Source organism: Molothrus ater, chromosome Z (assembly GCF_012460135.2).
Source record: "Molothrus ater isolate BHLD 08-10-18 breed brown headed cowbird chromosome Z, BPBGC_Mater_1.1, whole genome shotgun sequence".
Taxonomy (NCBI): Eukaryota; Metazoa; Chordata; class Aves; order Passeriformes; family Icteridae; genus Molothrus; species Molothrus ater.
The window spans coordinates 59,806,449-59,833,773 of NC_050511.2; the positions used below are offsets into that span (position 1 = coordinate 59,806,449).

The 27,325-nt window shown below is 36.9% G+C and overlaps 1 long non-coding RNA gene across 1 annotated transcript; it reads left to right on the forward strand.

The window, feature by feature from the left end:
• On the forward strand, positions 1–27,194 carry LOC118699372 (uncharacterized). The gene is made up of 2 exons (XR_004982062.1): positions 1–235; positions 24,859–27,194. It is a non-coding gene; the product is annotated as an uncharacterized LOC118699372 (long non-coding RNA).
• The last annotated feature ends 131 nt before the right edge of the window (positions 27,195–27,325 follow it).

Below are 27,325 nucleotides of genomic sequence, written 5' to 3' on the forward strand. Positions count from 1 at the left end.
TCGTCCCCAGGGTTCCCCCGCCTCCGCAGCGAGACGCAGCCGGAACGGGGTCTGAGATGCTGGCGCTGCCTGCAAGTAACGGGGAGGTGCAATGTGTCTTTCTCTCTTGGAACTGATGAATTCCAGGACGTGGAACATGCAACAAAACCAACCTCGCTGTAGAAAGAATCTTTGCGATTACAATTGTAAGATACTGGGTTTTTAGGTCCTGAAGCCTTTTACAGAGCTTGTTCAGGTAAAGTCAAAACTACAGATTATGGGATGCTCATGTGATTATTTACTATTGTGTTTAATACAGTCAAATAGAAGACCTGGGGCTTTGCTAATTTTTAAATTTAATATACTTTTTTTCCCCCAAAAAGTAAAACAAGCTGATATCAGGCTATTTACTTGTTTCATATTTTTATGTATATTCTCTTCCTTTCACTTCCTATGCCTTCGCATACCTTTCCTCGATATACATCCCATCAAAACTCACTTTCATTCATTTTTTATGCAAATTTTCAGTGTTTTTGTAAAAAATCCTCTTCACTTTCTTCCCACCTCTGCTTTTTTTCCCCCTCTATGTTTTGTTTCTACACACGACCTTTACACTTTGGTTTCTTTCAGTCATATTCTCTTTATGTCATGCTCCTCTTCACTCCGTTATGTTAAACATTTTCCTCTGCCCACCTTTTCTACATAGTTCTTCCAACTGCTATCGCCCTTTCTCTTCCTCCCACTTTGCTTTTCCTTTCCTGTGGTGTTCCTGTTATATGTTCCCTTTGAATGTCATCTTTTCTCATTATTTTTTCCTTATCTGTTTTGTTATTTTCTTCTTCTATCCCAGTCAGCTGAATTCTCTCCATTCTTACTATATATTTCTGAAAAAACAGAAATTTTGACTCTTTAATTTTTCTTGTCAGTTCAGGGACTAGGGGTAAAGGACAAACAATGACAGACCACTTCCTGGCCAACATTTCTGCCACTGCAGTCAGATTTGACTTTGTCTGCAGAGTTTTGGTTTCTAGTAAAATAATGTCGTACAACTTACAATATTGTGAATTCAGTCTTCCTGGCTTATTAACTTGCTTTATAGGTCAATTCCATTTTTCTCTCAAAAACGTAATTATTCTTAATTGATAACCATGGACTCTGTATAGGAACAGACATCATATATGCACAAATATTTAATCCACTTTAAGTGGTTGAAACTGAAAAATCTGTAGACATTAGAGAGAACATATGAAACACAGATAGGTGATAAGCACAGACACACCTGGTTATAAGTGGAAAAATACTTATTTAAAATGTTTCATACCACTCATCCAGAACTGACTGCTGAATTCTGAGCTTTATTTAAGACATGTAAAATATCTTCAAAAGACCTAAGCTTTGAAGCATGAAATGTCAAACTCAAATGGAAATTAACTATGTGAGTAAATAAAACCTTGACTTTACAGACTCTTACATATACAAAGAACTTTTCCCTTGCTAACATCTTTTTGTGGTGGGAGGACTAAATAATTTTCTTTCAAGCTGATTAACCATTGTTATAAACACTAGTCTAAATTAATAAAATTATTTTTAACATCTATCCAGCAAGGATATTACTGATTCTTTTCACAACTGATAGAGATTTTACTGTTTCTTATCACATCTGATTCAAGCCTTAATAATTGCACATTGTTTCTAAGTGCAGCAAATAATTTGGCCAAATTCCCCTACTACCTATGCTATCTTCTGTTCAGGGTATAATTGCTACAATATCACTAATATTTGCTTATTTATAACTTTGCATAATATTTGATCATAATAATTTATATTTCTTTATATTAAATATTATTCATATTTTATGACTATGGACTCTTAAATGAAATTTTAATTTTAGCTATCTTTTCCTTTATTAATTGGGATTGCTGATTAGCCTCTAGCACAAGGCATGGGTTTTGCCTAACCTCCAGACAAATGATCAGACAATGAAAGATAATGTATACAAATAATTCAGCTGTGCTCTTAGAGTGAATGAGTGAGTTGCAACACATAATGATAGATCTCCATTCTCGTCCTGTTTGAAGACTTAATGGGTGCCATACCTCTTGATAAAAAGCACTGCAGCTATTCAGCTACTTGTTATTCATGTAAATGTTTTTATTTCAAAGGAGGAGTGTTTTTGGCATTGCCAGAGTGGGTCAGAAGAGCCTTTGTTATAGTGGAGATACTGGACCAGCCAGAAACTAGAATCAGCTGTATCAGGGTACAAACTGCAGTAGCAAATAAAATGCCCTCTCAGGCCAAAATAGTGTCAAACTTCTGACCTGAAACCCAAGGTCTTTTCTCCATCCAACACTCTTTCCCTTGATGTTTATTGCAGTAGCTCTTGATATTTTTATAAACCATTTAAATGTCAACTTTTATAAACCACTGAAATAATAACTTTTTGAATTCTGGTAACATCTTGTGTCACTATTCAAGCAGCTGGAGCTTCTGGGTGGGTTATTCTTGGAGTTCAGTGGTACAGCTGTGACAGGCAGTCTGCCACTGAACTCTGGTTTTGGGCACTGTAGCAACAACCATGGCAAATAGTACATGTGCTCAGCTGGATTAAAAATTACATTGAGGTTCCATATTTTAAGCTGCTTCCTATTAGTGCAGTGTTGTTGCCCAAAGTCCCAAAAAATCACCAATGAAGTAAGTCTATCTTAATTAATATATTGCAGGTAGACCACCTGTAAATTTGGATTGCACTGGAAGCATAGTATTTGATGTACTAGATCATAAAATGCTATGAGACTCTACAGGGGATGGTGTATTTCCAGTTGCTGCTCTCTCTCTTTGCTCAGTAAGCTGCTAGCCACATAAATTGAGGCGAATAAACTCTACTTTCCCTGAAGTGGTTTTGATTATGTTTGTTGTTGCTAAAGCAATATGGTGTGGTTTGGTGGGACTCAACAGAGAAACCAGTTCAGGCATGGCAAGATATAAGCTGACCCTTAGCTCAGGACATATTGCTGTGCAACTACAATGTAAATTCAGAAACGAGGTTAAAAGAATATGCCAATACCACCCTAGCTGATAATCATCCCATTTTCAAATAATTCCTCCTCTTATCCATTCTCTCCTTTTTCTTCTCCCTTCCTCTCTCATTCTTGCTCCAGGTCCCCACCCCAGCCTGCAGCTGGTAATAGTTTACGGGGCACATAGCTGTGTTAATGCATTGTTAAGGCTGTTTCAGCTGCTGGGTCTCTGAGAGGTCAGTGTCAGGACTGTTTTACTGTGAACCCTTGATATGCAGGGTAAAGCTGGGGACAGGTAGAGCTTCCCCCCCTCTCACACTGCAGGGAGCTGAGCTGCTGCAGGCACCCTCTCCCACAGTGTTGCACCGCTGGCAGTGTGGGCAATAAAAAATAATATGTTTCCGATCAAAAGTAATTAGGGCTTGTAGAAGCATGTGTATTAATGGACTAGACATCACATCACAGACATTGCCTGATATCTCTTAATTCAGCTTGGTAAAGCTGCAGGTGTTAAAGAGCTGGTGAATGCTGTTGTCTGTGCAATACAGGTGAGTCACAAAAGCAATTCTGCAGCTCATAAAGTAAAAGTGAAAATAGGAGAAAATTATTAAAAATACAAAATGTTAGTATAATTGAACTTCTACACTGGTGTCTGCTGGGTTTCTAGAACAGCAGAGAGTATTACATCTAAGGCAACATCTGGATTTGAAAAGGCAGGATTGCAATGTCACTTCTCAGTTTAAGAAAATGTATATTTTCTCATAGAATTTTTTTTTTAGATATGTCTTATACAGAGAATGAGAAAGAGAGAAAGAAAAGTAAAATGCAGTTTAGACATCAAATACCAAAGGAAAAATCCACTTTGTATTTGTAGTATTTCTAGCACAGAGTGGGGAAAAGGCTACCCAAAACACAGAATTTTTCTTTCTTTCTTTTTGTGGTTCATTTTAAGATGCATGTTGAGTGGTCAATTTTTGCACTTGGTTGCAAGGTTAATCATAGGCCAAGCATATTTATGGTTTTATAATAGCAGCTTTATTTACTGGCTCTGTCTAAATTTTTAAAGATCTGTTTATTTCATAATACATAATTAATGCAAATTACTTCTCATTGGTTATTTATTAATTTGGAATGCATCAGAGCCAGTGTAACATTTATGTAGTGTTCAGTGTATACATGCATATCTTGGCAGCTAGGGATGCAATAAATAATTAGAATTAATGAATAAGATCCCTGAAAATCTTCTACTGGGTGTGTTTTAGATTGTCATATAAATTAAAATTTCTCTTTCAGGAATGGAAATTGGAATATAGCTCAGACACAGCCACACATTTAAAAAATTTACATTTATCTTTTTTTCCTAACTTCATGTTCATTTATTGAAGACGCTTTAATTTATCACTTAAGTGTCCCAGCTGTACATATGATCTGCACATGAGAAATTAAAGGTGTAATTGCCTTTTATATGAACCTATGTAATCCTTCCCTGTCTTCAAAATACATGTAAGATATAAGTTAAATTTAGCAGCAAAAGTCCAATGCTGACCTAGACCCTTTGAGAAAAAAGCAAATTCTGAGAGATAAGGCTGTCAGTGCCCTCTGAACCCAGCAGACATTGGCTCAAATGCTATGCAATCAAAATATAATTTTCTTTTAGGGGTGGATAAACAAAATACGGAAATTTGCTGTACAGAATGAGTATCCTCTGTACTAGGAAATCTCAGTCAGAAAGCATTTGGTTACTGGAAACCTGCAATGCATACATGCCAAAACAAGGTTACTGGGGATTTTTAAGTCTTAGAAATCTCATCAAAAATTAACAGGGGAAGAGTCTTTTTTTTAGTATATTTTGGTACGATTAAGGCTAGAAATGATAGTAAATTCTGGTGCTTTCTATGAGACTGTATTTGGAGACAGAAAAAGGGGGATTAGGCAGAAAACAGCCTGCTAGTTTTTCTCACTGTTGATTGAATTGTTAGCACAGAAAGAAAGGAAGAGAAATATATATACCTCAGGAGTACATATTTGACAGGTTACAGTAAAAATTGATGCTTTATCCATTCAAGTTGTAGTGTTGGTGCTGAACCTAGATTTCTGTGAACACACACATTTCTTACATCTTTATTTTAAAGGAAAGCATGAAACAAATCTGTAAAAAGTCAGGCATTACATTTGCCGTGGGTCAAATATCTGCTGCAGGTGAATGTGAAAATGATTTTCATTCAGAAGCCTTTTTAGTTACTTGGCTATTTACTTATGCCTTTGTATGATTGATAGGTGCAAACTTATAACTGTACAATTACATTTTTGCAAAGCTGTCTTCTGTCTCTCCCTCTTCTGTGGTTTAGAAGTTATTGATCGATGTTATTGTTAGTTACAGCTCATAAATACAGGTTTTTTATTCTGCTTTAGAAGGTTTATATCAGAGCAGTGACAAAATACTTCCTTACACTCTTAGGCTCATTCTAGTGGTTTTTCTTCTATCCCCAGCAATCTTCCACATCTTTTCCTTGTCAACTCGTCTTTTTCTATTGCTTCTATTGCATGAATGTAACCTCATACAGAGCTCTTTTGAACAGTATGTGGTCCCTCCCTTGCCTATTATCTCTACACCACTGATGAAACTGGAGGGGTTGAGTAGGAGTAGCTTAAACAGAGAAGGATAGCAAAGGCACCATAGCATTTTTTAAGACTGGAAGTTTAGATGGAAAAAAATAGGCCAAGTGATGGTCATAACGAACCTTTTATATTTTTAAAGAGAAATATAAGCTAGCAGCAGCTAGAAAGGTAATGCAGGAAGGAGATGATGAGGAATAAAACTGATTAAGGCCTGAATAAACTAAAATAAGAGTTCCTCTTGCCTAAAAAGACTCATCCTTCCAAACCATCCCAGTCCATCAGCAGAGAAGACAGAAGTACAGATAACCTCGGTAATAACATCTGTTCAGTATAGATGTCAAAGAATATTAACTGGAAGAGCTGTGAATGCTAAAATAGCTGAGTTCTGCTGGAGATATGCCAACAAATGATAATGTGGCAGTCTTTCCAAGAATTAATATTCTTCAGGCACTAAGCTGTCCTTGTCTTTTATATCAGGTCTGGTGTCTAAGATGCTGTATCTCCCAAGACAAGACTGCATCAAGCAGATAGTGTGTGTGTGGCCAGAGAGGTCAAATAATCACTTTCTATGCCTTCTCATCAGCTTGCTTTCAGCCCTTGAATCTGCCAATTAACTAACTTTGCATCTCAGAAATTACCATTTTTATGTTAATTTACTCAGTTAAACAGGCAATTTTTAACACAGTTTGAGCACAGTGTTTTGGTTACACTCTAGAATGAAGACATGGATGCAATGTATTTTCTAATCATGAGTAGAGAAAATGGGTGCTGTTTTACTTTTTTAGTATCCTGAAATTTTTGCTGGAATAATTTTGAACTGCTACTAGAATTTGCTTCCTCAGGAACTCACACAGTTGTGCTAACAAAGCTATTGTGGTCTCAGGCAATGTTAGGAAAGTTTTGGAAAATTATTCTGGACACAAATAAAGTGTTAGGGGTGGAACTACATTTTAAGCATAAAAATAGGAATTGTATGCCTGACTTCTGATTCACTCTCTTGGTTTAAAAAAATTTAGATGAAAAGTTATCAAGCCTAGAATGCTGTAGAAAGGTGAATGTGTACTGACAAGAGTTAAACAGACACCATAATTCCTGTCCTGTGGAAATTAAAAATAGTACCATTCAGAACTGCAACAAAAATGACATTTTGAAATTTTCCATGTAATGAAAATTCTGACATTTTGCTTAGAGAAGGTCAGAGTGACATTTCATTGTGAAATACTGAGAGCGTTTCTGGGGCTTCTTGGGTCATCTCTAATCGTCTGCCAGGTAGAAACCCGAGCATTTGGGGGTCCTTTTTCATGCAATGTTCCTGGAGTGCTGGGGGGCAAACAGCTTGAGGTCATGGTTTCTGCAACAGCCTGCCTAATGGGTGGCCACTAGACCAGACAAATGGGGTGGCAGAGTGCCAGGCAGAGCATTCTGACTTTTATTAAGATTTAACAATAATCAAAATGTTCTCACCCAACATTCTAGTAAATTAAGAGTTTAGAAAATCAGACCAAAAACCTAGAACTAACTGCTTATGTTTGCAAGGTGCTTTGTACTCTGTGAGGTAACTATCCTCTAAACCACCTTAAGTATCTTATTCTTTCTCATTTCCTCAACATTGCAAACTTATCAAAAACATGACTGCTTTATCAGCACAGGGAAGTATGGGCTTTATATTTTAATTATTTTATTTTAAGCTTTGGGATGACTTTACATTCTGTGGCTGAATTCAGTTCTCTTGGGTCATCTGTAGTTATGTCAGATAACATTTTAGGGGTTTTGGTTAGTTGGTTGGTTGATTGGTTGGCTGGTTGACTTTTTGGGGTTTTTGTTTCATTGTTTGTTTTGTTTTTCTTTTTCATTTTTGGCCAGGTGTGTCAGTATATGTGGGGTAATTCCAGAGGTTTAAGAGCCTCTCTGTCCATCTGCTTTCTTTGAAGCTGTGCAGTTTGAATTAGTTCTGCCATCTGGATAGGAATAAGATTGTCTGATGAAATAGAATAATTTTGTGAAAACTCTGATTAATGCATTATATGAATGGGAGACAGAGTTGTCAATGAAAATCCAGTTGCACCCTTTGATCACAGAAATCCTTCCTCAGCCAGAGCAACTAAACCTTTTTCCCATGCATAAAATGGAAGTTATAAGGGTACAAACACTGCAACTACTGTACTACAATCATCTATACTGGATCTGTACAACCAACACTCAGAATCAATGTCAGAGTTCCATGCTCCAGTGTGGGAAGGTGCTCCATCCTTTCCATCTCCTCTGATGTCAAATCCATAATGCTGATATACAGTAGGATTCAGCAGTGATATAAGGCAGAATAACTCTGCCTTTCCTTTTCTGGAGCCTTCTCCTGCCTTTTTGTAAGTTGAGGTGGGGAAGACTAGCAGAATATCCATATTCAGCCCTCATCAGGGAACTTCATGCCTACATTTTTTATGTTGTGTTCTTACCCTTCCTTCCTGCCAGGTAAGGAAACATGAATATATAGGACATACTTGACACCAAGAATTCTTGATCCCAAGAATAATTATTCTTCCTAATGCAGAAATATGCCTAACATTTTCAAGAACATTTTCAAGTTACATTTTAGCCCATGAGTGAAGGTGAAATGTATGGAAATAAATGCTGTTCTTGGTTCAGCCCTTTAGCAGTCCACAAGACTGATTTTAGTGTACCTGATTCAAAGTATTATACAACAGTTAAGCTCTACCTGGAGAACCAGATATCTTTGTGAAAAAAATGGATGCTTATGTCCATTCTCCAACCTGCAAAATTTGTGCGGGTGAAATAAATACTAATATATGTCTTCTGAATTATTTTGCTAAACAATATGTAGTCTAATACTGTCTATTTTCATTGTCTTATTTAACAGTTTCAAAATTCTTTGTTAACATATACAACACATACTATAAAAATTAGATTTATTGATGCAGAGAATATGGTCAGTGGTTTAGCTTAATTAGTCTTGTTTAGAATCTCATAATCTCTACTGGGCAAGGTTAATGAAATGACCAAAATTATCTCATTTAGGTATTTCTTTTGCTTCTAAAGACATGTAACTCAATGGAGATCTACAGTAATTTTGCAGATTGATAATTTGCTGTTTTCCAAGAATAAACTTCAGGAGATTATGGATCAAAGAAGGACAGAAATTTTAAGGAATTGCAAAAAGTTATGTAATAAAAAAAAAATTGCTTTCTGATCATAAACAATCATCCTTGCTTAAATTAATTGAAGACCAAGAATTGAAAATAAATAATGGAATAAAAGTAAGATAGAGATAACTAAAATATTAGGAGTGGAAAAAGACGCCAACTTTCATCACCTTCAATTATGTCAAAGTAGTTATTTGTAATGGTCTTTTATATTCTCACAATGAAATAAATAAATAAATCCCAGGGGACCTCAGCTCATTACCAAAAACCAAAATTATTTTGCATGTATTTGTACATTACTTTCTACTTTATTTGTACCTTACTTCTACGTCAGAGAAATGTAGGAGTGCTTCTGGAGATGTAATACATCAAATTTTTTCCTGCTAGCCCCCCTAAAAATGCACCCAGCTTTTTTGGAATGAAAAATTACTCAAGCAAAGAGGTGAGAAAACCTGTTGCCTTTTTCAGAGGAGCATCATTGATTAGTTTAAGGTATTTCTGAAGTAAGGTGTTCATGTACAAATGGTACTTCATCATGTCTTTGGTCTGGCTATTCAAATAGAATAAGGTGAAACAAGAAAAGAAAACAGTTTTCAGTATGAGAAATGACTTGTGGAACTGCATGCATGCATTCCCTTGTGCTTCCCAGGGAAATGGTGAGAATTTGCCTTAGTTAGCTTAAAGACTTCTGTGCAGGCTGCTTTGATAGCACTGCTGACTTCAGTGAGTTGGATCCAAAGAACCCTCAGCTCCTGAAGGAAGTTCAACTTCCTTCAGCTACACAGACCTGTTGGGTAGTTCTGGTGGAGCACATTTGCTCTATGAGACATGCTAAAGCTATTTAGAAGTACAAGGGAAATTACAGCTGGTGACTAGGAGAGTTTTGAAGGAAGAAGTGTATGTTATTCAGATATATAATTACTTCTGCTATTCCTGCATGGTGGGTGACTTTCTGACCAGGAATTGAAACAGCTGATCCCATTCCACTGAGAGCAGGAGAAGCACAGATTTGTGTACCCAGTCTGCTTGGAGGGTACTTTCAGAACTGGCTGGCTTTGAGCTGACTATCTGCCCCAAGAGTCCCGAAAGCTGGAAGCTGTAGTCTGCTTTCCACTTAGAAATTCAGTAAATCCTTCATCAACCTTTAGTTAAGGAACATTGCTATGTTTCACAGCATTCAAAAAAAAAAATTTAATGCCTTTAAAACTTAGTAATTTCATTAGCTCATTTAGTCTCCGATTTCATGACAGTGTTTGTGGAAGAAGGGAGAATGGAAGGCTGCAATTTCTCCCTGCAATTGTTATAATGTAAAGGTAGTACAGAATATGTTAATAATTTCAAAATTTAAGTAGGGTAAATTCTGCAATTTCTGGTTAATGGCTTTGAATTTGTGATACAATAGATAGTGAATCATGGAGGTGTGTGCAGTGTGGTCAGATGACTACCCAAAACCAGATACTCTTGGCATCCATTATGGTACCTTGACAAAAAACCCAACAACAAAAAAAAAACAAACAAGCAAACCGAAAAAACCAAAACAACAACAAGAACAAAGAATGAAAGAATGGGTAGATGTGTAACAGAACCCCTTTGACTTGTAAGAACACCTTAGAGGGATTAGGAGTTAAAAATATAGAGGATATTAGCCTCAAATTTATTTTCCTCCAAGTGTTCCCTGAAAATAATAGTTTTATTTTACTCTTTTCGAAGAAATAAGAATATAAAGAAGATATTACCAAAGATATTTGAAGTTAGTCTGACCTTCTGGTAAAGAACTTTCTTATTTGAGAACTGACTGGCTTCAATTGAAGTGACCAGGGAGAGTAATCTGGAACAGCTTGCATATGTTGCAGCTGCTAATATGCAGTAGCTGTTACAAAAATTTTTCTTCTTGGCAAAAAACAACAAAAGAACTGTTCACTTTGACAGTAATGAAAACTAGAGCTGCCATTTTTGCCATGATTATTACTATGGCAAGAGTTAATGTGAATATCTTTAGTGCAGTGACATCACTAGTGATGCAGAGGCTGCAAGCCTTTGAATATATCTCTAGCCAGCCTAGAAAGGGTCAGATTTAGAAATAAGAACTTCACATAAATTCACAGAATATGCATAGTAGGAAGCAAACTTAGTAGGAATTTAAAAAAAATGTGGAAGAGGAAAAACTTTTCAAGAACTTCAAATTTCTGTCATTCAAACTTTTTGACCACACTCTGATTGGGCAGTGGATGTCTGAAGGAAAAGGTTTGCTTTCATAGAGGAACTTGTTTCTTGCAGAGAATAGATTACATGATTCCTGGAATATTTGAATTATGGCATTTCAGCATCAGAAAAAGTATCTGAAATTCTTTTTAACATAAGAAAGATTTATCCAGAAAAGCATGAAATTTAAAATGGTAAACCCTGTCTTTTTGTTTCCAAGATAAGAACGTTCATGAAAAGCTTGTATTATATATTTATTAGTAGAGAATTCATAGATGAGCTGCCTAGCAGTTCACTTTACAGACACACATTGTTGACTTCATGAACTAATAGAAAGAAAACTATTTCTGCATACCTAGCCTGCAGTGGTTAGATTTACTAAACAATGATGTATACAGTCCCATATATAAACCAGTCAAGAGATACTCTCTATAAGCTTAAGTGCCTCACATAATTATTTTTTCCCCCAACCAAAGTCTAGTAACTTCAGCTTGCATGATTACTGAGCTTTGTATTCTAGTTCTTGCCATCAATTCATTCTAAAACTCGTAAAATGCGAAGAACTGGTGTGTATTTTTCTTTCCCATTCTTTAGTGAATTAATTATTCCTTACATTAGAAGATACAACCTCTGCAAAGATATTCTTCATTGCACTGAATGAAGTAAATACTGGAGTATATGATTTGATTTGTCATACATCTCTGTCTGAAAAAGCAAAAAATCCACTCTGCATTTTAGGGCCAGTCCACCAGTTAGAATAATGAGCATAGCTCTTGTGACTTCACATGGTTTCAAATAACACCACTAGTACACAAGAAACTGGTTTTGTTGCGAATCGTTCTACCATCCTGATATAAAACAGTAGCTGCAGAGAGTAATGTGTTGATAAAGAGACAAAGGAAAGGCCTCTAAGTTTGCATGGTTACCTTAGGAACTAGCAAACACATCTGCACACCCATATTTTTTTTGAGTAAGTATGAATTTTCACTTTAATTGGTGTTATTATTTGTAGAAAAATGTTGTGTTAATGGAGGAAGGGAAAAAGATGTGATACATAGTTTCAGAAGGAGATAAGTATCTTGATAAGAGAAGGCATAGGAGGGCAGAAGCATAATTAGGCTGGACTGACTGTGGAGGTCATGGTAGAATAACAAGTATCAAAGGATATAAAAGCAGAGAAGCGTTGGCATGGAGACTGGTAGGCACTTTAGTATTAAATATAACACGTTTCAGATAGAAACATGGAATAGACCCTGATCATAAATACTGCTGGATTTTCAGTAATTCATATTACCAAAACCTAAATGAAAACCTTGGTCTTTTGCTGTACTGAATCAATATTTTGTTTCAAGTAGGGAAAAGTTTTTATATCTTCATAGGTTTTGAGGCTTGTAGTTAAGTTCTGTTACATCTTGTATGTCACAGAACATTGATTTTCATCAGGTTATTCTTACTGGTGTCCCTTACAGTCTTTTAAAAAGGAGAGTCCCGTTTTCTATTGAACCATCATAGTTTTGATTTTGTTATTATGTTGTCCACATTGTGACAAGTTAGAAGATTCTGTGGTTTGTCCTCCAACTGGGAAAGTATTTCAGAGATCTCTGAAGACCAGGTGTTATGACCTACCCCAGAAGGCAAGGGTAACCCAGGTTCTTGTTAACAGATCCCTTGGGGTATTTTAGAGCAAAACAAAATGGATGGGTGTTTGTAAATATATTTATATAGGGTTTATTTTAGAACAATACGGCTGCAATGGGAAGTAAGTATGTAGCCATTTTTTTACTATTATCTATAGTATTATAGCAGTATGAAAGCACAAAAATATTACAGGAAGGAAGGAACAAAGAAACAAAGGAAGGAGTAAAAACATATCACCCACAGAACTTGCAACAAGAGTTTATTGTTGCCATTTAGTTGTGCATTGGCTGTAGTGGTGCTCTTGATTCATTGGGGGTGGTGGAGGAAGTCACACAGTGACAAAAACCACAGAGTCCATTGAGGTTTTTTATGCTTAGACTAGATGAAAACACCCGGGTACCACACCTGGAGTGAAAAGTTTTACACTGAATGATATAATACTGGATGATGAGAAATTTCAGGAGTCTGACACCTTCTGATACATTACAGCTGACTACTACATCAGTGCAGTTGAGTCAATTATAGCCTATTATGGGGCCATAATAGGGGAGTTATCACAGCTGAGTTCACTGAGTAAAGACAAGGAGACAGTATTCTGCCTCACAGAGTTTGCCTCTTTTCTTATCTTACTCAACACCCAGTTTGTCCCCTGAGCTGGTGCATGTTCTCTCCCTCTGCACCTGGGTTAATGTGCATGAGGGCATCCTGCCCCCTAATTGGTCCAGTCATCCCAGTCTCTCCCACATCCTTTTCCTTAGGCCTGGGATAATTGGGAAATAGTACCACCTTGATTTCATCTCAAGTCTCTCACCAGGGAACAGTTATATAAAAAACCTGCTTTTGCCTATACAAAGTTTTTGTTGTTTCTTAATTGTATCTTGAAAATAGCTCTTTACAGCTTGGTTGGCATTGAAAGCTTTGTTTTATTAAAGACATACATGAAAGAATAGAGATTTGTTTGTCTGTCAATAACCATAAAATAGATATTGGCAAATTGACCACATCTCTCTTTCACCTGGTATCAGTTTTCAATGGTCTTTACAAAATTACTGATCATATGGTTGGGAGACAACACTTGCGATATGTTCTCTTCAACAAATTATTTTATTTCAATAATGTAATTCATTATTAAGTACAAATTTATATAAAAAGTATAGAAATTTTTAAAAATATAAATAAAAATAATGAATTAGTAATTAATGAATGCCAAGTCATTAATTATACCCAAGTCAAGCTTAAGGCTCCATTTTAAGCGAGTACATGCTCTAGCTGCCAGATGTCTGCTAAGTATTGTTAAAAGTAAAAGTCACTACAAAACCAGTAGTCTAACCTAGGCTGATTCTGAATCCCCTGTGGGCATTTGCAATACTTAATGTGAATTTGTGTGTGTGTGAGTTAGACTGCATCTGACCTGCATTCTTCATAGATGAAATGAAATGCATAGGTACTGTATGTTTAGCATCGGCAACAGAAGAATCCCTCAGAGTTAACACCTTAGAACCATAGTGCTGACAATGAAACAAGGAGGTTCTGTAAGAGTATAAATTGCTGTTTTCACATTTCCATGTTCCACTTACAAAAGCCTGTATCTTTCATAATTTTATTTTCCTTGGGCATGTACATGTGTTTGTGCACATGTGCATGCATGGAGAATTGGTGCCATTCAACAAAAGTTGTACATTCAACCCACTAGTTGTGCTGGGTTTGCAGGGCAAGGTTTTGTAGCTGTGGGGTTACCAGGATGGCTTCCATGAGAAGGTATTGGAAGCATCCTTTACATCTAACAGAGACAAGGCCAGCAAACTCCAAGACAGACCTGGCCAAGGCCAAGCCCAAATCCATCAATGATGGTGGTATAATCTCTGAGATATTATATATCAGAAGCAGGAAAAAAAATGCCACAACTGGAGCAGGCCTGCTGGCAGTATTTGTGACTCTGGGGGGAACCATGCTGGAGAAACAAGTTCTTGACAGACTGCACCCCATTGAAGAGGTCTGTACTAGAGCAATCTGTTCCTTCAGGACTGTACCGTGTGGGAGGGAAAACTAGTCTGCATCAGCTCTCCCACCACTGCAGTCTGTGGGAGAGATTCATATTGGAACAGTTTGTGGAGGATTGTACCCTGCTCTCCTATGGGAGTGACTCCATCCTAAAGCAGGGCAAAAGAGTGAGAAATCATCCCCATGAGGAGGAGGGAACAAAAGAAAAAACTTGTGATGGACAGACCACAACACCCATTCTCCATTCCACTATGCCCCTCAAGGATGAGAAGGGACAGACTGAGGAGTGAAGTTGAGCCCAGGAGGAAGGGAGGGGTGGGGGAAGGTGTTTTAAGATTTGTGTTTATTTCTCATTATCCTGTTCTACTTGATCAGTAATACATTAAATTAATTTCTCAAAGTCAATCTGCTTTACCCATGATGGTAACTAGTGAGTGATTCCTCCTTGCCTTTGTCCTGACCTTTGAGTCTTTTGTTATACTTTCTCTTTGCTGTCCTATTGAGAAGGGAAATGATGGACACCTGGAGTCTGCCCAGCGTCAACCCATCACACTAGCATCAGGTCATTTCACCCTGTTTGTCTCTGAAAGGCAGCCACTTCATTTCACACTTAGAAATTTTTAACATGGCCTTCTGCTTCCAAACTGAGCTGTGCTATCTCTAGGTCCTCTTTTTGTTCCTAATTTCTCCTTTCTAGTTTTTGCTTGGCCTGGGCAAGTTTATTTAAACTTATAACTTCTGTGATAAAAAGATTAAAATACATTTAATTCCAATCTGATCCAATCGACTTTTCCAATTTCCAATTTCATGTAGTTTTTTTGTTTTCCTCCTTCAATGTGCAGATATTGTTTTTCTTATTTTATCCTGTGTGAAAATGGCATTTTAAGCTCTAGAGTACTTAAGTAGGGGGCTTATGCAGTGTGGACATCTAAAAGGGGATGATGTAATAGAAGAATTTTAACATTTATTTACCCCCTCTCTCCAGATATTCTTCCCTCGCTTTTAAAAGATAACTCTGTGATGCTAAACCAACTTGTAACTATAAAATCTGACAGAGAGGGTTATATGTTATATGTACATGTGTATTTTATCTAAACAGACAGTTGGTATCTATCTATCTATCTATCTATCTATCTAGATATGTTTTAAAGGTGTTTCAGTCCTTTTTCTTTTTTTTTTTTTTACATTCATCACCATGAGTTACTTGGGATTATTCAGGTTGGAAAGGATCTTAAGGTGTTATTAGTTCAACCTCATGTTTAAAAAAGCTCCCCCTTGGGCCTTTTCTGAAGATGGCTGTGATGTTTCCCCATTTCCCATTGTCAGGGATCTTCCATGATCACCATCGTCTTTCAGAGATGGTGGAGGATGACCCTGCAAGAAAATCAGCCCCTTTCTGCTTTTTCTTGAATGCTGTTTGTCTAGACTCGTGGACTTTTATGGATAAAGTTGCCTTTGGCAATCACTGGCTTGATGCTTGTCCCCTGGTCTTAGTCTTTCCCCATGAATCTTGCCCCTAAGCATGGAGACTTGGGAGAAGTTGATGGGGATATCTGTGGCAAAGAAGGTATGGAGTAACTCATCCTCATCCGTGTCTGCTCTTGGAAATCACCCACATTCTTCAACAATGTCTCTATTTTTTCTTTGTTCAGACCTTTATGGTTGATGAAAAACAAAAGCTCATTTTACTTTTGAAATGTCCAATTAAGCTAGCATCCTAATGCCATGCTCAGGCAAATTTTTGCTATAGGCTGTCCAATTTTTTGCTATAGGCTGTCCCTGCATCATTCTACCACCCTTGCTCTATCATGAGTTATCTGCCAAGGCAGACTGGTCTCCTTATTTTCCTACCTTTTCACAGAGTATTAGGTTAGATTTTTCTTGCATTTGAAGGCTGCCATCCTTAAAGCTCTACAGTTTCCCTGAGCTGCTCTTTCATGTTCCCAGGACCGACACATCCAATAGGAATGCTGACATTTCTGACACTCACAATGGGATTTGTGGTGTAACTTATACAGCAACTGGCTTTTTCCTAGTTTACAGCTGATTTCTTATATTATTTGTTACGTGAATTTCAGGTTTTAAAATTTGATAATCACTTAACATCATCTGAACCTGAATATTCCCTGACTGAGAAGGCACTGAAGCTATGAGCAAATAAAGCCTGTCTCTGCTGCCTAATTCCAATCAGAATTGCGGCACTGTTCCATAGTATCTCTGCTGGATGAACCAGAACTGGCATATCCATTGATTTCTACCAGCTGTTTTCTGCCAATTCCAGTTCCTGACAGGTAGCAAGCTGTGTAGCTGGCAGCAAAGAATTGCAAACAGTTCAAACATGCCCCAGGGAGGGCAAGTGCTTACCCAAAGCCCATCAAGGAATTGCTATTATGCTTCACAAGATACATATACATTCACCACATCTGTCTCCTTTATTTGTACTCAGAACTGACAAAGGACTGAGATAAACATGTGCCTGTTTAATACTGTAGAAGAGCAAGATATTTGTAAGAGAAAAACACTGTAGATATTTTGGTGAATAACTTCCTAATGAAACATCTTTTGTATATTCTGTGAAATGTTTTTGTAGCTAATCCATACTTTACTAGACCAAGTTATCTATTCAAATATCAAGCTAGCTTATTCAAATACTTTAAATCTAAATTTGTTCATTTTCATCTGCTGCTCTGACAATCTCATAACATAGCACAAGCAGCCTTTATCTGGGGACCTGCTGCCTTCTTCATTTCTTTTTTGACTTTTCTGAGAGCTCTCTTCACAATGAACCAACCAGAGGATGCTGTAAAATGCTTTCTGAAATATTAATGGTTTTGCAGCAAGTCACCATGGCTTGACAAGCCCCCTTTCTTCACATGAACTAGCAACTAACCATGTGCAGGCTTCTAGTTCATTTTAAATAGAAGATTTGCCTTTAGTTTTGCTTCTGTAATGAGTCAAAGCATTTGGTTATTAGTTGATGCAGGTCAGATAATGAATAAATTTTTAAGCCATGGAAACATTTGTTTGTGATTCCCTGTTCTTCTCCATGTTATTTTAGATGAAAGTGGGGCAATAAAATTGAAGGAAGTTTGGTGCCCATAGATTCTTTGGAAGTGAACAGGAGATGAAGGATTTAATATTTTAAAAAGTAAGCTTTATTAGGTAAAGCAAAGATATGTTATGGTGGAAATATTAATATGTCTCTGTGGGAGACCATATTTTGGTAATAGTGTTATAGGTCTCAAAACCTGTCCAGTGATTGTGTTTTTAAGATCTTGAATGGGTGAACAGCCACTAGTATAAATTCCCATATCACCTCCAACCAAAATTACAGTATGAATTCAGGTATCTAAAGTAGAAATGTTCAGGTGCCTTCTATCTAATAGATAATACTGAATGTAGCAGGTATTACAGTATTATGCAGAAGAGAGAAATTTGTGAAGCTGTCTGTTGGCTTCCTTTAGGAGCTGTTCACATTCAGAGCCCCAGAATTTGTAGGTATTGTGCAGGGGTTTTTGTGGTATTGTTGTTTGGTTTTGGGTTTTTTTGCTTTGTTTTATTTTGGTTTTTTGCTTTGTTTTGTGGGGTTTTTTTTGTTGTTTTTTGTGGAATTTTTTGGGAGGACGGTTTGTGGGTTTGTGGGGTTTTTTTTTGTATTTTTGGTGGGGCGAGTTTGTTTTTTGATTTTTGTTTGAGGGGTAGGTTTTTTGGTTTTGTTTTTGGGTATTTTTTCCTCCTTGAGGGCTACGGAGAGTACAGATGCTCACTTTGTAACTGATTTGGAGTGACAGGGGTTTAGTGTAGCCCTGCAGTTACTGACCTGAAGCATTCATGATTCTGTGCCTTAAGCAAGAAGGAATAAATTATTCTACTGCCTTTCACTGTCATTTTAAATCTGTAAGGGAGCTGTACAGTATAAAAACTTTAAGACTGAGATTCTATTGTTAACATATGATTTCTCTAAGTCAGCTGTCAAAGATGGAAACATTTGCCCAGTGTACATGTTGTTAACTATTTTTCAATCAGAAACCAATAAAACATTTTATAAAGGGATTCTAAAGTGTACCTGTTAATTACAGTCATCATATAGTCTTTCAAATGCTAATGGTCTGATTCAAATTTCACTTTGTTTAGTTGTGTTAGAAGTTATGATTAAAGAATGGTATAGCTTTATAGTTGTTTTGCTGCCATCTGTGTGCACCAGGCAATAACTCTGTACAGATGGTTGTAATTCAGAGACAGGTTGCCACATGCAAAAAAAGTATGTTTCAGTTATTTTAATAAGATTTATTGCAGCAGTCAGAGTTAAATGCTTGAGCCTTAATGATAATTGCCACTAATCCTTCAAGAAAAATTATCAGAGTTCAGTAAACCACAAGAAGCAGATTTAGCTATAAGCTTCAAAAACCTCTCACTGCAAAGGTATGGTTCATTTTCCATTTTGTGTTTTCTCCCCCTCCCCTTTCTTTCTTAAACATTTATGCCTATACCTTTTGTCTTGAAGCATTTGGTATAAAAAGACAAGAGACTTTTTTCGTCCATCTTTTGTTTTGTTTTCCATGTATGGATTCTTATTTATATCAAAACATCAAGAGAATCACAAAGTAATTTAATTAAGTGGTAACAAATCTGATGGTAAAGGCAGGTACCCCACAGAATTCTCAGTTCCTTTACATTAGAGACTGGGACACATTCAAACCCTAAACATTTATTTCTGTGTCTGTGATGGCAGCAGTGATTTGTATTCTCCATTTGGGCTGGCATCTTACATCTCTATTTGGCTTCTATAATCAACAGAAGTAGCTTCAAAAACAATACTCCAGGCCAAGACTAAGAGAACCTTTGTAGTATCCTAAGGATTTTCAGGTTTATACTCTTCGTGAACTGAGAGGAAAAATGTCTTGTGTGTGTGTCTTACAAAAGTATAGCTGGAATATCAGTTTGTGCCTAAGAGTTTTATTTAGCCTTAACACTACAATACCACAAGAGATTCAGTTCTTCCTCTTGAGTTTTAGCTTAGTTTATTCTTTACTTTCTATTGGCCAGGGAGATTTTCAGCTAAATGCATGTAGATGTCAACATACAGAAATATGTGTGTGCGCATATGTGCAAGGGTGCAAAGGTGCAAGTATGTGTGTACATGTATACAGAATGTGTATTTATTATAAATCACCTTAATTACAGATGGAATTACATAACCATTTGCTTTTAGATATTACTCTTGAGCTTTTTTTTCAATATAGTTCTTCAATTTTAATTTAGACAGGTCCCTTCTTTTGTGGCTGGGACAAGTTCTGGCATATAACTGATGGGGAGTATGTGAGAGCCAGATGAGGTCTGGAGTCCAGGAAAGATATATGAATTTCTTTTTATGTGCCTGTCATAATACAGTCTTGACTTGTGATGTTACAAAAATATGGAATTATAGTGCATATATGTATAATAAAAAGATACATACTAGACAACTATCTTAAATATTTCAGAAGGAATTGTGATCATTGTGGTTTGTTTTTCCTGCTTGTTGTTGTTGTTGCGTTTGTTCCATAAACTGCTTTCACCAGCTATACCTTGAATTACTATAAGCATTCATGGAGAAATCACAGCTATGATGGCCCTACTATTTACTAGGGGCCATTATAGTGGTAATATTGAGTGATTCAGTATCAATTTGTTTTGCAAAATAGTGGTTTTGCTAGCATCTAAACTCTAATATAATGAAAATTATGGGAGTAGTGTGTAAAGCAAGGTTCTCCTTTTCTTTCTTGTGTTTGACCTCTTTTTTTGTACAACTCTCTTGCTTTTTAGATGAATTTCAGGACTAGAAACATTTAAAAAAGGGGGGAAAAAAAGGGCAGCAAAAAATGACCTTTTCTCTCATCTTTTTGTATCTTGTGAAATACAGTCTTGCAATGCCCCAAGGTGGGAAAGGTTGTCACTTTTTGTCTGTCCGCATTATTGTTCTCTGTCACCATGAAGTTGTATTTAAGGGGAAGGGTGCTAAATTCTATTTTCACTCAAGGCTGTGATGAAATGGAATACCTCAGTTTCTGGATTTTTGCCTCTTTGTTGGTTTAAAAACTCCAGTTTCTAGAGAAAAAAATTGCAATACTGCTATACAACTAAAAAAAGTGTACAGGTATCTTTGTTTCTATAATAGGTTTTCGGAAATCCTCAGTTAGATTGTGAGTAGTAAACATATTAGGATTCTCTTTCAGACTGAGAGTATTGAAAACGAAACCTCCTCATGAAGGTTACTGAAACCACGTAGACAATAGCTTCCTAGCATTTTAATACATACACTCTTTTTGTTAAAAATTATCCCCGGGGGGAGGACAGGGTTGAAAAACTGAAGGTTGGTAAGGAGAGAGAAAAATGGATTGTTTTTAGAATTGTTTTCTTTTAAAGACCAACTCTGCACCTGGGAGATGTTAGAAAATACTCAGTGAGAAAACTGAGTACTTGTGTTTGCTTTGGTTTGTTTTCTGTCTGCTGAAAAAGAAAAGGAATTTTCTCAGAGTAGATAAGATGATGTTGTTAAAGACTTAAATGCCTTTCCTACAGACTGGGGCCTCATTGTAGGTGGGGAAGGGAGATAAGAGTGTCCTGAGATTGTAGAAGGCAGCCTGGTGAAGATTTTTGCATGCTCCAGGCTCTTGGATACACAGGGCTCTGGCCTTGTCCTTTTTGCCCCTGGCTAAAATGAATTTAGCAGTGCATGTGTCTCCACTTGTTTTTTTGGAATCCTCCAGCCAGTGAGATGGAATAAATCTACTCTTTGCTCTTCAGCCATGGGTTGTGGTCTTTTTTGTGTAACCTGAAAATATTTGTTTCACACAATCCCAGGAATAAAAACTTAATGCAGTTCCTTGTGGCACCTGTGACTAGTTAAATTAAAAAGCAGCATTAGCATAATGTTAAAATACTCTCTGAAGACTCTAGAAGCTTACCTGAAGAAGCTGGCAACTGAAGCAGGTAAAGACCAGCAGACTGCAGATCAGTCTTAGAGATACTTCATGGTATTTGCCACCTGCCAGCAACAACCAAAGACTATTCCTGTTGTTATTGAGAAGTTTCGCTTTCCAGTCTGGAGAAGTAAGGAGGAGCATGGAGTGGAGGAAGAGATGAAAAATGAAAATACCTCCAGGATTGCCAAACGCATAAGTATGAGAGCATTTTTATGGCTATTTTGGACCACTGAGCTATGTGAAGAAGCTGGAGAAAGCCAAATAAATGGCCTTGAGCTCCATAAGTAATAGATGCTGTTTCATGCTGTTTCCCTGGCCTCCTCTGCTCAGCTGGCTGCAGATCAGCAGCTCTGCTGGTAACAGCACAGCACTGTAGGATACTTTGCAGCAGGGTTGGCTGCACCATTAGGAGACAGCAGACCTAGTATTAGAAAGGTGCAGAAAGTTGAATGTCTGACTAGAACTGGAAACTTCCAGCCATACTGGAAAATAAGCTTAAAGTCATATTGTAACCAGCAGTATTTCAGCAGTTCTAAATGATCATGCAGGGGCTCTAGAGAAGAACTGCATCCCTTTCTGTCCTAGCCTTACCTGCTGTGTGTCTGTCTCTATGTACAATAATCTATAAATATGTGTGAGCATCTGTTACTATATTCCTTCCCATCCTCCCTCCACAAGCCAAGATTTCCATAGTCTGCTGCCACGGCACTTGTATATGACATTTTGAATGCATGAAGTGCAAAAGCATGACATTTTGAATTAGAAATTAATTTAACAAACGTGTCTGTTGGAAAAACGTTTAGATCCTCAAAATTTGTCAAATGATATTTTAAAAGTTAAAAAGAAATTTCACAAAATGAGCTGAGGAAAGTTAAATGCAAAAGTTAAGGGGAAAAAATGTTCAACACTTGAGAGGCATTATGAGCCTAACAGAGAGGACATGAATATGATGAATGAGGCAAGTTACTGCAAGTGCTGTCATTTCTGTTCATCCTTTCATGTTTAAACTTCTTTGGAGCAAAGAACTCACAGTATGGAGTCTCCAATGGTGACTCAGTCTCATGTGCAAAGTTGAATGCAGTAGACCCTGCACACTAATGCAGTGTAAGCAGTAATTATTTACCATTTCTTAATCGCTGAACCCAGTTAAAAAATAAGCTAGTTGAGAACAGGCAAAGTTGTCAAATTATGTTAGTATGTAGATGCAAATAATTTCCAAATTCAATTGGCTTGCAACACAAATTGATGCAAACTAGTACATGTATTTAGTTACAGCACATCACATAGAAGCTTCAGTCTAGTGATGTTGGATATTAGATTAGACTTCTCTAGATAGATTAAAAACTGAAACATCCCTACATACTATTTTAAGTGTTAATTTTTTGCACTTTTTGAAAATGAAATTTTGGAAGGGACTAAATTGTATGAATGAGTTCAAAGCTCCAAAATGGGTGCTTCTCTTGTTTTCAGATTCATAAAAATTGAGGCTAATATTGTGCTAAGGTCTAATTAAAATCATCAAACTTCCTGCTGCTTGCATGACTGGGGCCAAATGATGGCTCCAGATAAGGAAAATAGATTAAGAACTTACATGCTATGTGGTACTGGAGGTTTTCCTTCACCTGTTAAAAATAGACAGTATTTCTCTTCTTGGTACTGTGGATGTGACTCACTCTAATAAGCTTCCTTACTACCCTGGAAGAGCAGTGAATGGACAAGATTTGGTATCTTCATACTGAAAACACAGGGAAGCAGTTCTCTGAGAGTCACAAAGCACTTGTCTTTCTATAAGAGGAGGAGATGAGGAAGATTAAGTTCTATTTTGTAGTTACAGTCTTTTTTATTTTTGCAAGTTCAGATTTTACAATACCTTTTAGAAAAAACAGTTTAGATGGGATCATTTGGATTTCACATTGGACGACTTCTTCAGTGGAGGTCTTCTGGGCTTCTGCATATTGCTCTGCTTTGCTAGGAATTGTTCTGTCACACCATGATCTGACATTTGATGCATGTGTAATATCAGCATTCCTCATTATTTCACAATGTACAGTGGAGTAATATGTTAATGTTTATTAATTTAAAATCCTATTTGCTATGAGCAGTAATAACACTTAGCAACAGTCATTTTCCACTTCATTTGATACCCTACTAATTTTAACTGCATGAGACTATTTGTGAGTCTGACAGCTACACTTTATATCTTCTTTGTAGTTATTTTAATTTTTTTTCGTTGGTTGGTTGGTTGTTTAGTTTTTGCGGGGGGGGGGGGGGGGTTGTGTCGTTTTTTTTGTTTGTTTTTTTTGTTTATAGGTTTGCATAGGTTGTGGGTTTTTTTTTTTTTTTGTTGGTTTTCTTGTTTAGTTTTTGTGGTTTTTTGTGTTTTTTCTTTGTATGTTTGTTTTTGGGTTTGGGTGGGGGTTTTTTGTTTGTTTGGGTTTTTGTTTGTTTTATATTTTTGGGTCTTGGTTTTTTGTTTTTGGTGGTTTTGGGTTTTTTGATTGAAGCACTGATGGGATCATATAAAATTTCAATATCTGACCTCTTTGAGGTCCCTTAATCTTAGTCCAAACATTTGCTTTGTCTCTGTACAAAATCTATGGACTTCACAAATTGTACATCTTCTGTGCAGGAGTTCTGCTAGAGTTTTTTAAATTTCATTTGACATCCAGACTTCCTCCTAATTTCCTTAGTCCCAGAATTCTAGAGTGGCTGAGATTAGAAGGGACCACTTGAGGTCATGTGGTCAAAGTCCCCTACTCAAGGAAGCCATTTTGAGACTATTGCTCAGGACTGTGTTCAGGTGGCTTTTGAATCGTTCCAAGAGTAGACACTTCATAAGCTCTCCAAGCAACCTGTGACAGCATTTAGTAACTAAGAATAAGAAAGTGTGTAGTGACAACCATCTGGAGCTTCAGTGTTTGCCTCTGGGCCTTCCTCTGAGTACCACTTAGCAGAGCCTGGCTATTTCTGTGTCACACCCTCTCTTCAGGTATTAGTACTCATGATTAAAATTCCCCTGAACCTTATAACAGTCACAGTTTTCTCAACTTTTCCTCACAGGAGAAATGCTCCATCTCCTTACTCATCTCAGTGGATATTTGTTCGACTTTTTTGAAAACTACCATTTCTTTACCATACTGGGAACCCCAGAGGTGGACCCAGCACTCTTGTCCAGCCACCAGTGTACTCTTAATGTCTCTCTGTACCTACTTTCACTACCCTTCCTTTGTAGTTTATGTTGTTTCTGCTGTTTTTAAACTATTTTCTGTTATTTTTCAGCAAATCGTACCATGAGATGGGAAAAGAGTCCAGAAGTCTTCCAGAGGCTGTGATGTTTTTCCTAGCACTTGACATACAAGTGAGAAGCAGAAGAAAGGTCAAGACAACCTATAGAGAGACAAAGGAATGCTTTGATTATTGGATGAGCAAGAGATTTCAAATACATGAGAGGCTGAGAAAATATAAATGTCAATGCAAATTGCAAAATGTATACATGAATTAGCAAATTTTTCTTTTTGTCTTTGGCTGAGCACACTCTTTTAATCTCTACTCCTCTACCCATCCTTATCCCTTTGTTGTCAAGTAAAATGTATATTTTTACCACAGTTAGGCACTTCTGAAGCATTTAAAAAGGTATTTCAAGGTATCTAGTGGTTTTTGTTTCACCAACAACTTCACTAGAGGATCTGTTCCCTTTTAAAAACTGGGTTTCAGAGACAAAGGGAAACTCCATGTTGCCCAAAGGTAAAACAGTAAGCCTATGACAAAGAGTTGCAAATAACCATACAGCTCTGAATTCTGATGAGCCAAGAAGTTACATAATTCTTTTCCACTAAACATACTCGAAGTAAGCATCCAGATGTCTTTCTTTAAGAAAAAAGTACTTAAGCAAGGTCATATGGAGGTCAAAAAGCAAGCTTGTGTAGTGTGGAAACTGGAGCAGTCTGCTCTGCATGTTCAGAATATATAAACATTCCAGAAAGTGGCAAATTCATACAGCCTCTCTGTGTAACAGCTACCTAGAGTGCCATGCTTTTTCCTGCTTTCATTCTTTTTTTTTTTTATTCACAACCAGGCTCAAGATCAAATTTAATGTGTTAATGTTAAAAATTTTATCTAAATAGATAAAAATACGAAGGCCTTTTTATTCCTAAGGATGACATCAGTGACAATTTGCTATAGATTTTTGTCAGTCTTGGAGGAGTTCTGATTTTTCCTTGGTGATTCCATTTGTAAATCCACCTACCGCTGCCATTTTGATCAAATAAATTATCAAAATAATGTGATCATTATTTGGGTACAGTAATTTTCACCACAGGATACTCACCCCCCTCATTTCTGTTCACACTTTCTTCCACTTCATCAAGTCTATCCTTTTACTGACCTTTTCATGTAATGAAATCCTCCAGTTATTCTTCCGGCTATTAAATGTATTTTTTAAAAGTTTCTGCACAGTATTTCTCAGACCTACCTATCAGATGTCCTTGCTTACCTTCTATTTCTAGTCTCCCTTAATGTTTTCAGTTATTCTTTGGGTCCTTTGAAGTTTCTTTGGGTCTTGTGTCTCTCCCACTCACCCTCTCCCCCACCCCCCAAAGTATTCCATGGTTCTGTAAAACAAAGCCTCCCTTTTTCAGAAAACACAAACCCCTTTTAATACAAGTTTTATCAGTCAATTTTTCTTTGCCACACGACTGCATCAAACACTAAATGAGAAAGGTATCCAGGCAAGAGAACCAAACAATATGTAGGTGAGATAACAGGAAACATGAATGGTTCCAATATATTGCATAAGTTTGGAGTTGTAAAGTCTTTTCTTCTTGCCCAGTTCCACCTTTTTTTCATCTGGGAGACATAAAATTGGATTACAAATTCTTCTCGGCAGAGGGGGTATCTTTTATTTGTGCTTTAATGCACCTAGCACAGCATGTAAAGAACCATACCATTAAACATATAAAATTTCTTTTTTCTTTTAAATAAACTTTGAAAAGAATAATGAATAACATCAAATTGTATTTTAGCTTCCAGTTTTCAACTGGCAGTGAAATTCCATCTATTAACTTTGCTTTCCTTACCTTTAGACCTATCTATAAATGTCATTGTGTTGTAGCAATTGCCATTGGTTTTGGACTTTACAGAAATCTTTTCTGTAGTAGATAGACCTTAGTAGTTTGTTCTTACAATACAAAACACGTGTAACAAATTTTGTTTATAGCAAAAAGAAACTGAAATGCTAAAAAATGAAAATGACTTTTCACCCGTTCACGTTCCCTCGATCCATGCCCTTTATTCTAAAGAAGGCTGTGTAGAGAAGTGTTAAAGAGCAACTTGTTTCAGGACTGCCCTACTGTCAGTAAGATCTGCAGTTGAAGATAGTGGGACATGATAATTTCTGCCACAAAGCAGCACTTAGACATTGTGTAATTGGGTGCACAGCAAGTCTGACTGAGCTCTCCTCACCCATAGAGTGGGGAGAACAGGTGCGTGGGAGGACTCTGACCAGGGCTGGCAATGGTCATTTGCTTTCTGTAATCTTTTGATTTTCTCTACTTTCTTATCTTTACTCCTTGCTCTCTTTCTTAAGAGTAAATAAAAGTGAATTATCATTTTGCTTACCAACATTTGGCCTCTTTTGTGTCTTAATCTTGTCCCGGGTATATTTGAACTTTTCCCCTCTCTACATATGCAGGTTAGGACAGGCGGTCACCCTGAGCCAAGAAACTAGGGGAATTTAGAACAACAAATT